The following is a 9,939-nucleotide window of genomic DNA, read 5'->3' as shown; positions in this document are numbered from 1 at the left end:
TCTTACCATTTCTGGTTTATTTATAGATGTATTTTGGGCTATGTATTAATCTGGGAATAATTTTAGCTATTTGTGGTCCAATTTGAGAATATTATGTTTTTTGGTAGGTAAATTCTACTGTTTAGCCCAACTTTGTTTGTAGGTATGACAGATCTATTTATTCCTAAGTGTCCCAGCATATTTCCTGTTGTGTATCCTGTTTTCATTGCTTTTATGTCTTTTAATCTTTCATTATGGGACCCTGATGTACTGGGTTGAATTGTACAAGGTGATGTTCCTTTGTACTACTTTGGATGTGTTACTTGTGTCCCAGAGCATAGCAAAGGGAAGGATGCTTCCAAAGGATTTTCAGGAAGCTAGTGTAATCCTGATATCCATAATCTTGATAATCCATAATACTTGAGAGATGGGATTTGAGGCTGAAAAGAAAAGTGATGGTAGGCCTATGGCTATAAATGTTCAGAGGACCTTTTTTTTAACCTTTCCACTTAATGCCAAGATTTTAGATAATTTCCTTTAAAGTCTTTTGGGCAGAGGTGGTTTTATTTCTATCTCATTCTTTCAGTGAGAGTGAAGACATTTTGTTCCCAGATTTATGTCAGCAGTCTTTACTCACCTTGGGCAGGACATGTTCTTAAAACCTCAGTGTGAGTAACCTGGGTTTGGCAGATGCACTTTAAGTGAAGAGTAGGCAATAGTGGAGTGTCCATGGTTGCTGAGGTTGCTGTGGCTGAGCTTCTGGGGTCTGGTCTCCTGTGGAGTCAGTAACTTGCAGCAAGCCACAGCAAGAGTGGGGAATTTCCTAAAAATGTCCCAGAGTGTGGATAGACATTTCTTCATTTTCAACAAGTCTTTATTGAGCATGTGCTGCATGGCAGGCACTATTTTGAGGATTCTGCAGTGAACAAAGCAGACAAAAACATCTCTGCCTTCATGGAGAGATGGTTAATAAAAAGGCATATATTATATATAAAATATAATACTATTATATAACATAAATAAATATTTTAATTATAATAAAAATAAAATAGAAAATTTAATGTAATATATGTAACTTTTTTATTATCCATCTCTCCATGAAGGCAGGGACTTTTTTGTCTGCTTTGTTGCTTTACTTTCATCCACAGCACTTAAGCACTTATCAGTGGAGGATAGGAGATAGATAGATGATGGATAGATAGATAGAATATGATATATGTATAAATATATAAAATGTTAAATATAATCCTGTACATATAACATATATATGTGTGTATATATATATATATATATATATATATATAAAACTATAGTCATATAGATATCTTCTCTGTTGATAAATGCTTAAGTGCTGTGGATAAAAGTAAAGCAAGACATACACACACTACTATATATAAAATAGATAACCGGAACTTCCCTGGTGGTGCAGTGGTTAAGAATCCGCCTGCCAATGAGGAGGACACGGGTTCTATCCCTCGTCCGGGAAGATCCCACATGCCGCGGAGCAACTAAGCCTGAGTGCTACAACTACTGAGCCTGCACTCTAGAGCCCGTAAGCCACAACTACTGGAGCCCATGTGCCACAGCTACTGAAGTGTGCATGCCTAAAGCCTGTGCTCCGCAACAAGAGAAGCCACCACAATGAGAATCCCACACACCACAATGAAGAGTAGCCCCTGTTCACCACAACTAGAGGAAGCCCACGCTCAGCAGTGAAGACCCAACGCAGCCAAAAACTAAAAAATAAAAAAATAATTTAAAAAAACCCCAACAAGGACCTACTGTGTAGCACAGGGAACTATACTCAATATCTTGTAGTAACCTATAATGGAAGAGAATGTAAAAAAAAAAAAGAATATATTCTAATATATTTTTACATTGTAAGTCAACCATATTTCAGTAAAAATTTTAAAAAAAGAAAGTAAAGCAAAGTAAGGAAACAAGGAGTGGCCTGTAGGGTATGGGGTGGGCAGGGAAGGCCTCAATGACAGGGTGCCATTTGAGCAGAGAGATGAAGAAATTGAGGGCATGTGTGAAGGACAGCATGTCAGGCAGAGGGAACAGGAAGTGTAAAGGCCCTGAAGCAGAGGCATACCTTGAAATCACATCTCCAGTGTATTTCAGAAGTACTTCAGGGATTCACCTTAAGTGGTCCCAGATTGTTGTGACCCCAGGTGCCTGAAAGAAGTGAATATAAATCCACTCTGGTGTAAGCCAGCCACCTTTCAACCCACAGATAAAATTCCAGAATATAAGAGCCAACAGTGGAAAAAAGTTATAAAACACATAAGCAAACAAGACACTATTAGCAAGATCCATAAGAAATAACAAACAGAATCTAACCCATAAAACTTCAGATATTATGGGACTTCCCTGGCGGTCCAGTGGTAACAAAAGAAGGTGTTTGCTAGGGCTGCCATAAGAAAGTACCAGGTGGCTTAAACAAAACATTTCTGGAGGCTAGAATCCAAAATCAAGGTGTTGACAAGGTTGGTTCCCTCTGAGGGATTGTTAGGGAAGGATCTGTCCAGGCCTCTTTCCTTGGCTTGTAGATGGCTATCTTCTCCCTGTGTCCTTCACATGATCTTCCCTCTCTGCATGCTTCTGTGTTTAAATTTCCCCTTTTTGTAAGGACACTAGTCATATTGGATTAGAGCTCAACCTAGTGACCCAGTGACCTTATCTTAACTTGATTACTTCTGTAAAGTCCCTATCTCCAAATAATATCACATTCTGGGGTACTGGGGTTAGGACTTCAACATCTGAATTTTGAGGGGAAACAATTCAACCCATAACAGAGGAATGGAACATATAAGTAGAGAGCAAGAGAATCCAAAGTGACTAAGCAGATTTTTAAAAATTGAAGTATATTTGATTTACACTGTTGTGTTAGTTTCAGGTGTACAGCAAAGTGATTCGTATATATATATAAAACAAGAATATATACATATATATTCCTGTTTTCCCTTATAGGTTATTACAAAATATTGACACCTTGATTTCAGACTTCTAGCATCCAGAACTGTGAGACAATTTTTTTTGTTGTACCCATTGTTTTTTTTTCTATTCTGTTTAATAGCTTTCTATCCACAAAAACAAGGGCAATATATACCTGTGTATAACACACTGTGCTGCATCAGGCATGCTGCTATTATTTTTTGTCCATTACAACCAGGGACTTTCTTAAGCATTCTATCGTCAAGGTTTATAATGACATATAAATCAGTCTGTTGAGAACACTAGACCACACAGTCTGATGGCCTGGTAGTGAGTAGTTCCCGGAAATTCCTTCTCAAATGATATACTTTATAGTAGACGTATCTTGAAAAAACAAGAAGTAAAAGATACTGGCATGTAGAGTTCCATTTAGTCATCAACAATTGGTCCAATTCATCGTTATATGGTACGACCAAAATGTAACCCAGAGTGATGCCACTCAGGTGGCAGGCTTCCATTCAAACTTGTCAGGTTCCAAAAGCAGGGGCAGTCTCAGCAAACATATGGCTTCACCTTTTCAAGCATCTGGTATAATTGTGCTAAGAGACCATATCATTCTCTTGCTCTGAGCTTCTCTCAAGGCACCAATGTAATATTGTATTTCCCTCATTGCATAAACCATTTATTCATTCCTTTTCCCTCAGCTACTATTTCTCCTTTTCTCCATTCGTCACTGATTTTAACCCAAGCGTTTCCACTGCTGGAAGGGATATTAAGGTCAGCTGCTGTGCCGGTCCAGATTGCCAACAGCAGTACCAGTCTAGCAATACACCCTCCCTAGTCTATTCCCATTCATACGGGTAGTGTTACATGGGTACAGAACTAGTGAGCTACTTTGACCAATAGGTAATAGAGCTGTATTAACTGTCAGATCCTGCTGTCTTCACCCAGGTATTCATGATGGTTTCTTGGACCCTTTGTGTCCTTTTCTGCTGAAAAAATAGGAATCTACAATGGTGAGTCACACCTCCTAATTTAGTCCAGTGCTCTGGACATTGATTTGTTGTAGCATGGTAGTAAGGAGTTACTTTTCTTTCTGGCTAAGAGATGTTTCTTTGCCCTTCTGTAAGGCCTCTTCTGTTTTTCCTTGGCTCCCCTAAACTGGGGATTGTGCATGGGAGTTTCCTCAACTCCCCAAACCCATGGATTTGGTGTGGATGTTTCGTTAGCTCCCCAGTCCCTAAAGATAGCATGTGGGGGTTCACATGGCTCTTCACCCCAGAAATTGCACATAGGGGTTCCCTTGGCTCTCTGCCCTGGAGACTGCATGAAGGGTTCCCTCAGCTCTCTAATCTCGGTTTAACTATTTGTAAATCCCATGGGTAACTCATTCTGCCAGGGGTCTTCCCTCCTCTTCTTCCCTGCTTACTACATACTTTACCACTACTGCACTTACTTAGTTGAATATCTTTATAAATAGCAAAATTTACCAAATTTTCCAAAGGCAATTTGGAAGGTCAATGACCTCTTTGGGAAACTTGAGGCCTTCCCAAACTGGCTCATCCAGGACTTGCCCCTTCCCATCACTTCCACTCCTTCTTCCTCCTTTTACTACCTTTAGCTCTTCCCTGCAGCTCCCTTAAGTCCTTTGATCTGTCCCCCTTCAACATCCCTGCCCGACTTTTCTCTTCCCACTCCAGCCCCTCAGCTTGAGCTTTAGGCCTCCTGACTCTACTGGGGGACTCTCAGAGGAAACCTCCTGAGGCTGAAAAAGCTAACTGGAAATAGACTGGCTATTTTATCCACTCAGATGTCTCTGGAGACACCCAGATGGCCGCTGGGTATCTCTTTGGTCCCCCTCCCCATATTTATTCCACAGCCTCCATAAGATTACATATCAGGTCAAAGAAGATGGTGGGAAACTCTAAGCCCTCATATGGAACAGATAACCTCAACTTGGTTCCATCAGTCAGAATAATCCTGATTAATAATATAAAGTGGGGCAAAGACAAGGACCAAAACTCTGTTATATAAACCAGGGAGTTTTGCATTTCTGTGTTTATGCATGACTCAACTAAAATTTTAGAATAAAAGCTATAAGATCTTTATTTGTATCTGTCTGTATGTTTATGTATGTATGTATGTTATGAATATGTGATATTTTCCAACCTTCAGATGGCGTTACCAAATTGTTCAAGTATCCTGACAACTTTTGACATTTTGCCTTCCCCAAATCTAATCCCAATTGGTATCTTTTATACCCAAAATTGACTTCGGGGTTTCCCCGAGGGCCACTGGAAAATCACAAAGGATTTGTTCTTTCATCTTGTAAAAAGAGGTGCTAAAAATAATTAGGTTTATTTAATATTATATAAATGATTATATAATTTGCATGGGAAGTGTTGTCAAAAAATACTTAGACTTCCCTAGATTAAAGTTGTTTGGGTAAAATGTTATTCATATAAATATTTCAAAAATTATACAAAGTTCCTAGAGATTTGTCATTGCGCTCACTGTCCATGATATATTTCTATTTGTGTCCTCATGCTGCTTTACCTTATGTTAGGTAGCAATAGTACAATTTTATGAATCATAATTTCAATTATTTAAAAAATATTAACTTGGTCACAATTTTACTTTTCAAAATCCAGTATATTCTAGGCTAACTGGGGATTCCAATTCCAATTGGAAATTTACATCACTCACCTTTAGAGTTTTATTAATAGATAGATATTTAGGACCTTTTCTTCAGCTCCTAAATCTCATGGTTGTAAAATAAACATGTTCTAGATGCAAGAAGGAGGGGATATGGGGATATATATACACACATATAGCTGATTCACTTTGTTATACAGCAGAAACTAACACAACATTGTAAAGCAGTTATACTCCAATAAAGATATTAAATTAAAAAATCAGTTCAAAGAAGAAAAAAAAATTTCTTACTATCATATGTATGTTTTCTCTCTGGCTTAAAACTTTCCCTTGTAAAAGGGCTGCTGCCACTATGGTTGCTAAACTTGTATCAGGACAGGTGTTCCACACATGGAGAATTCCACTGGCTCTTTCAAGAGACTGAGGGGCCCATTTCACCAGTAAAGTCATCCAAGAAATCCAATGAGTTCTTCCTATATCACAAAAATTACACTGTCTATTATTCCCCACTCATCTGGAATGATAGAGCTAATGGACTATTAAAATGAAAGCTTGCTAAACTGATGGAAGAAGTCAATCTCCCATGGCCTAAGGGTTTTTACCCTTATCCCTGATTGCCCTCTAGTCCTTTCCTGATGGGTTATACCAGCTGTCCCCATGTAAAATTACTGGCTAGCCCATAGAATTCTCTATTCGGTCTGGTCTCTTGAAGACTCTAACCTGGTCAATTCAGACATTCTAAAATATGGTAAGAAATTTATTCATTATTCCCAAACTTCTCTTCAACAGGTGGAAGCTGCTTTTCCTCCATTTCTCCTATGCAAACCACTATATAACCTAGAAACTGGAGACTTAGTTCTCGCAAGGCAACCAGAAAATTAATCTTGATCCCTATTAAAAGGGCCCTTGCATCATCCTCTTTACATCACTAACACTGCTGCCAAACCCCGGGGGGTCAAACCCTGGACCGGTGTTTCTCAACTGAAAAGATATTGAAATCTACTCTAAATGGAAGTCCATCCCAACTGCAGACTCTAAACTGAGGGTCTCCGAAAGCGGTGAGTAAGATGGAAGATGAGGAAGTCCCTGAGAGCTGGGAGGCGGCAGACAGTGGGGAAATCCAAATCTCCTCCAAAGTGCCCATTGTGATTCAGGACGATAGCCTTCCATGGGGCCTCTCCACAGATCCGCATCCTCAAGAGGCCCACCAGCATTGGTGTGGTCAGCAGCCCCAACTCCACCAGCAGGCCAGCCCTTCCCATCAAGTCCCTAGTGCAGCGTGAGGCAGAGTACGCGGAGGCCTGGAAGTGGATCCTGGGCAGCGCCAGCCCAGAAGAGGAGCAAGAGAAACCCATCCTCGACAGGCCAGCCAGGATCTCCCAACCTGAAGACAGCAGGCAGCCCAACAATGTGATCAGACAGCTGTTGGGTCCTGATGGGTTACAAGGCTTCAAACAGCACAGATAAATGCGGGCAGGAAAGGATGCCACCGCCACTGCCTCCGTCACCACTTCTTGGGTCGTCCGCTGTGGGTCGCACTGCTGTGGCAGACAGCTGGACTTGAGCAGAGGGAACAACCTGACTTACTTGCAGTGTGATTCCCTTTGCTCCGCCCACTGTGACCTTGAACCCCATGCACTGTGACCTTCCTCCCCCCACTGTGATTGGCATGTCTAGAAGGGCTGTCCCAAGTCAATGGAAAGGGAAAGGGTGGGGTTAGAGGAGGGTTGGGGGGGACCCACCAAGGACTCAGAGAGTCAGACAGTGCCACCTGGCCACTTGGGGTAAAGCCAGTGCCAGCAATAACAGTTTATCATGCTCGTTAATTTGGGATTTTAAAACACAAATGAGAACTCGCATCCACCCACGCTCAAGTTCATGTTTTCATCACTTAAAAGCAAGTTCCATCTGAAAATATCCTTTTTGTTTCTTTGCTTCCTATTTTTGTTTGTTTATACAATATTTGATTTGCAAAAGTAAAAGTGCATGGGAGGGGTTTTAGCAGTTTAATGAATTTTTAATTGAGAAAGAGTAGTTTGGTAGTCTACGTAAAACTGTTTCTGGGCAATTCACTAGAAACATTAACCAATAGGATTTTGGTGAGCTTAACTTCTGTATTCCTACTGCAGCCCAGAAAAGGGGCAGGGCTCTGCAGCCCCCAGGAGAGATGAGCACCCCATGCCTATACCTCCCTCCCCCCAGCTAAGTCCCAGAGCATCTGGGCACTACCTGAAGACTGGGCTAGCTCTATAGGCTCAGAGAGCCTGGGGAGGGTGCCAACCCCTCACCTCTAGTGTACTTTGGGAGATAGGGAAAGTGAACAGACTTCCCCTTCTAAAGCCTCTCAGGAGTGGTTCCCTACCAGCCAGGCTTACTACTTCTAGAAGTGGGCAGGGAGTGAGGCTGCACTTTGGGGCTTTAGGAATAAGGGCTGCGAGGAACTTCTCTGGTGGTCCAGTGGTTAAGGCTCCGCACTTCCACTGCAGGGGGTGCGGGTTGGATCCCTGTTCGGGGAACTAAGATCCCACATGCCACGTGGTGCGGCCAAAAAGTAGAAAGAAAAAAAAAAGAGTAAGGGCTGCGAGCCTTGCTCAGTATTTTGCTGTCAGCACAAGGAAAGCCAGGAGAGAATCTTGACTCCAGGACTCCGAGCCTTCTGCCGAGTGTGGTCAGAAGGTAGGTAGATCTTCCTGCTCCAGCAAGACTTAGAACTCTCAAGGGTCTGTGGAGTGCCATCCCTGTTGATGGCATCAGCTCCGTAACTCTATCCAGCACATTTCCCTTGTGAAATCACTACCTTGGGAGCAGACCATTCTCAATACATTTGGGAAGAGACAAGCTGTGCATTGCAAAGACTGGTAATGACAGACTGGTTCCCCATAGGCCTAGGCTATCCTCCAGCCCGTCTTCCAGAGCAAGGGCCTGGAATGAAGGCAGTTTCCCCTCTGTCCTTGGAACCTGGAGATTTGCTTTGGTTCTTTGAGGTGGAAGAGACTTAGGGGGCCCTGCCTAGAGCAGCTGTGTGTGTACACTCTGGCCCCTCTCGGGCTTTCTGATCTCTTCCATCGCACTGCACCTTATATCCCTCAGCCAGCCAGATGGCCTCCTCGCTCAGGAGTGGTTGGTGTGACATTTGTGCAAGTCTTGGCCCAGTACATCTTCCCCTAGGAGGAAAGTTCAGCTGTCAGTTGAGTCAGCAATTAGTCCACAGGCTTACAACTACATGAAGGCAGGAAATTGTCCGTGAGCAGAGCTGGAACAAAGCTTCAGTCAGTAAGAACCTGCAGGATGTTGAATGGTGCCCACAGGCTGCTCTGAGGGGAAATGACCTCCAGGAGTGGGGACGGAAGAAGGTTGTTGCTGTCTTTACAGTTCCACTGCCAAGACCAAGTTTCTGCATTCTAAGTGGATAGTGTCCATCCCTCATGTAATAGTGGTTCCTGGCCCAAGATGAAACTATCCTTTTCAGTTGGAGAAGGTACAGGCCAGGTGGGAAGGCCAGAAGTGCTGATTGCTCAGCTGTCGGGACCACCTGTTCTTTCTCCCCTTCTCTAGTGAGAGCCAAGGGGAGGCTGGCTGATGGGTGTCTGTGGATCAAGGATGTAGTAGGGACTGATGCTCCCACCTCCCTCTGGCCAAAGATGGGGCTCTGCCTGCTGTGTGCCTGTCACCACCCACCAGCAGTCATATCCTGGCTTCCTAGATGGAGAGGTGGCAGGCAAAATTTTAAAAAGAAAGAAACGAAAACAGGAAACTATGGTGTTGGGGGGGGTGGGAGGGGAGAGGGGAAGACAGTTTGGATTTTGTGTGTGTGTTTGTGGGTGTTTTTGGTTTTTTTTTTTTTTTTTTTTTTTTGCTGTACGCGGGCCTCTCACTGCTGTGGCCTCTCCCGTTGCGGAGCACAGGCTCCGGACACACAGGCTCCGCGGCCATGGCTCGCGGGCCCAGCCGCTCCGCGGCATGTGGGATCTTCCGGGATCGGGGCACGAACCCGTGTCCCCTGCATCGGCAGGCGGACTCTCAACCACTGCGCCACCAGGGAAGCCCTGTTTTTGGTTTTTGTTATTGTTTTTATGCAGTTGTCTGTAACCTTCCTTAAGTGCTTTTTCTTTTTTTTAATTTTCACATTTTATTCAATACATATAACAATGCTTATTAAAATATTTAACAATAAGATTTTTAATTTTTTGCTTTTATAAATTGCTTTTCTTTTCTTTAAAAAAATTTTTTTTAAAAAGTAAGCTGTAGGCTTTGGCTTGCAAAACACCAGGGGAGTGGGGGGGCAGAAACCTGAGGCTGCTGCCCCTTATCTGCCTTCACGGTACTGTCCCCTTCTCCCAGCTCCTCCCTGACTCTGTGAGCCAGCCC

At 42.9% G+C, this 9,939-nt stretch overlaps 1 pseudogene across 1 annotated transcript; it reads left to right on the top strand.

The window, feature by feature from the left end:
* The first annotated feature begins 6,551 nt into the window (after positions 1–6,551).
* Positions 6,552–7,337, top strand: LOC309797281 (SUZ RNA-binding domain-containing-like; annotated as a pseudogene). Its single transcript has one exon. The product of its transcript is annotated as an SUZ RNA-binding domain-containing-like (transcript).
* The last annotated feature ends 2,602 nt before the right edge of the window (positions 7,338–9,939 follow it).

This window comes from Mesoplodon mirus (assembly GCF_964341445.2).
Source record: "Mesoplodon mirus genome assembly, chromosome: X".
Taxonomy (NCBI): Eukaryota; Metazoa; Chordata; class Mammalia; order Artiodactyla; family Ziphiidae; genus Mesoplodon; species Mesoplodon mirus.
This window is presented reverse-complemented; position numbering and strand designations above follow the sequence as displayed.